We start from the raw sequence: 3,938 nt of genomic DNA, 5'->3' as shown, positions 1-3,938 counted from the left end.
CATGACTAGTTCATCCTTTTGTATAGATCTTGGAAAACCAAACACGAGAAGTTAACGGTTTTAGGTTATCATTTTTGTTGTCGATTTAATTGTTCGATTTCATGTTTTGATATTGTGTTTCTATTGAGGTCTCTATAGTTAAACCTAGTTTACTCTAAGAAGTTAAATATCTAATTTCTTTGAAAGACTTTGTCTAGAAAGTGGTGGATGATTCCATACCCAAGAAGGCCTTGTGCCTCGCCATGTTTAACCTGGAAGTCGATCTTTGAAATAGATATTTGATAACTTCTGTAATATGGTTTAACTTAGGAAGATCACATCGGTTAAACTTGGAGTAAAAATGTTAAGTATTGTTTCCAATCCAAGTTTAAATTCTGAAGGACAATTTGGATTAATAATGTTAAACATCCTTTGCAATCTAAATTTAACTTCAGTAGAGCACATGGGTAGCTAGGATAGTTCTATGCTTGTACAAATTTTTGTACAGGAGAACTAGGACGGTATTCCGAGTAGCAACCAACAATCATAATTTCTCTCATGCTATGAATTGTATTGCGGATATTCAATAAATGAGTTTAAGACAATCAAACATATAATATGCACTCAAATAGTGAATCTATATATAGTAAAAACCATAAGGCGATTGTCTTAGGACATCCCTTAAAATCTAATAGTTAGGTCCACAGACCCAACTGGATTTTGGTCAACTGTCAGGTCCCACGGACTCAGCTGAACTTTCTACCAAATATCGGGTCACTCCTTGACCTATTTGGACTTCTACACAGGCTATCAGGTCCTCTAAACCAGCTAAATTTTGGCATGGTGTCAGATCAGTTAAGTCCTGCATATTTGGTAGAAAGGTTAGATCACAACACATCTAACTTTAATCCACTTGTCATTCATTAAAACTTAGATTTGATCATTGGTACCAACTATACTAACAATATTTTCCTTTTTGATGCAATGACAACCTGCGTTAAAGTTAAAAAAAAAATGCAAACATAGCAATAAAAATGATTTAAGAGAAATTTAACTGATTTTGATTTTCTATTTTATTCTCTTGATCATTTTAGGGTTAAGTTTTATTAGATTTTTTTAGTTTTTTCTTACTTAAACCCTTACCCTTCCCCTTCCCCTTTGACATTCATCAAAAAATATGCAATTGAGTAAGAGTAAGTATGAAATAGGTAAATAATCAAATAAGCAACTCAAATAAATATTTGAATAAAATTGTGCATAAAATTTCAGGTGTATATCAGGGAGGATAGTTTTAAAATAAGTAAAACCTAGCCAAATAATTAAAGACAATTATTTTCAAGTTAATTTTCAAAGCAAGTTTTTGAAAGTTAATTTGTCAATCAAGGTTTGAAAATCCATTTTCCAAAACAGATATTCGAAAAGTATAAAACCATGTTTTACAAAACAAAAATAATTTCAAGGCAATTTTCAAACAAGTATTTTTTTCAAAATATTTTTTAAAATTTTATAAGAATTTTGCAGAATATTTTTAAAGAAATCAAGCAAAATGGGGTTTGAAATATTTTCAAAATATTTTTCAAACAAAGGTTAATAAAGTTAAAAATTGTGAAAAAATATTTTGCAAGGGTTGTTCAAAGCAATTTTTAAAGAAAAGTTTTGAATACATTTTTCAAATATGTTCAAGCATTTTTTCCAGTTATTTTTAAAGTGTTTTCAAAACAATTTAAAAACATTTCAAAATTATTTTACAAAGTATTTTCAAATATAAATTTTTAAAGCTAGTCATTTTTCAAAAAATTGCAAGTATTTTGTAAAACACTTTTCAACACAAACTCAAGGAAATTAAGCAAATTAGTGTTGGCAGTATTTTCAAAATATTTTTTAAAACAAAGTTTTAACAGACTTTTAAACATTGAGAGAAAGTATTTTGCAAGGTTTTTCAAAGCAAGCAATTTGTAAGGTAAGTTTTGAATAAACGTTTCTAATTATTTAATTCAAGTTGTTTTTAAAACATAAATTTTCAAATATTCTTTTTGAAATATTGCAAGAATTTTACAAAATATTTTTAAGTTATACATGTCCTCCCCCTTAATCTGATATTACTTTTAAAAATAATATTCATTTAAAAAATAATTCTTAAATGTCTAACCTTTAGTTACTAACTATCTACCAGATTATAGTAACGTTCACTTTGTTAGTTAAGTTAACTATGTTAGTCTAGATAGTTCTTTATTAAAATGGACTACTTAACTTGATCAATAAATATTTGATATTTAATGCTTACACTTATTTGGATGTACTAATATAAGCATCTTTAGTTCAGGGAAAATCTTGAGCATCTCACACCATTATATGATTTTGAATACATAAGCAAGGTAATCTAGTGAGCTTGTGAGACGCTAGATTTCAACAACTATAGGTACATGATTTCTAGGGGAAGTCATAGGATAAGCCCATAAAAATTTTGAAAAACTAGAAAACTGGAGATTTTGAGAAAATAAGATAAGGATTTTTCCTAGAATTTGAAAATTGCTTGAAAAGGAAATTAAGTGAGAGATTAAGTCCTAATCTATCATGAAACAAAATCATTAGATTATTAAGGAAATCTATCCATCAGGCAAAATATGATCAATAAGTAGGTCGATCATGTTGGTGCGATAAGCATCCGACGATCGAACCTAAGTTTTGATAATGATAAAGAGTTCAAAGTTAAGATCATTTGTGATCTAATATGTTTGAATGAGTTTGCAGAAAAGCCCTAAGTGTACTTAGACAAAAGTCCTAGCTGCGGTTAGGCAGGTGGAAAACCCTAGGGGGTGGTAACCCTAGGTCCTAGGGGGTGGTAACCCTAGGTGGAAAGTCTTGACGGGTCGAGGGCTCCGGGCAAAAGTCCTAGGGGGTGGTAACCCTAGGTGGAAAGTCCTGGTGTCGCTAACTAGGTGAAAGACTGGGCGGGTCATGGAGTAGACATCCAGCAAAACGTCTTGGAGCCTCCGGCGCTCAGCAAATGTAACGCCCGAAAATTCTCAAACTTGCATTAGAATTATTCTATGATTTTTAGATATTTTTCCGGAATTTTCCGAGTAGCGGAAGTAGCAAAAATAATTAGAGGAATAAAAAGGCTTAAGCGGGAATCGAACCCGGGACCTCTCGGGTCCGCTAAACCTTTAGTTAGCCTTGGTAACCGGTGAACCCAGCAGGCCCGTGCTGAAAGAAAGAGGAACCAATTATATTTATATTAGAGTTGGGTTCAATAATCCACTTAATATAAATTAAAAACTTAAGTTGGTTTGGGTTATTCTTATTTGGTTCGGCAACTCCTCCCTCTCCAAACCCTCACCGACGCCACCTCTCCCTCCCCTTCCTTCTCTCGGCGCCAACACCCAAGCACGCCTAGGGTTTCATCCTTAGGGCTAAAGGAGTGCCTTCCGGTGACATCTCGGACACAAGGACGTTCCCCTTCGCGAGTAGAGCACGTGGACGCGAGCGAATCGTCGAGAAGTCATCTCCACCGGAATTTCTAGCGATTAGATTTGTAAGAAATCTAGCACACAAGGTAAGAAACCCCTCACCTGCAGTATAATAGCTTTCGTTTGAGTTTGTATGCTTTAGTTAGGATGTATGCGGCTTTTTATCGATATCTAGGGTGTATTTAACTCTCTTTGCAGATTAGGGACTTAGTTGAGCACCTTTAGATGGGCCGGGCAAGTCTTCCCTCTTCAGATAGGAGGTTAGATGTTGTCGGGTGCCTAGAGGTGCTCTCCCTAATAAGGAAAAGAGTTAGGGCATCCCAGGTGTTCGATAAAATAGCTAGTTTAGTAAAAATGCACCATAGGCATTTTAACAGCTTAGTTAGATACTTTAGAGGTATCTATTCAGTATTCTCAGTTTATTACAGCTTATATGGATCAGACATCCAATGGGTGGGCTCCCACAGTCGCCTCTAGGTTTAGATAACC

This window comes from Zingiber officinale, chromosome 5B, assembly GCF_018446385.1.
Source record: "Zingiber officinale cultivar Zhangliang chromosome 5B, Zo_v1.1, whole genome shotgun sequence".
Lineage (NCBI taxonomy): Eukaryota > Viridiplantae > Streptophyta > Magnoliopsida > Zingiberales > Zingiberaceae > Zingiber > Zingiber officinale.
This window is presented reverse-complemented; position numbering follows the sequence as displayed.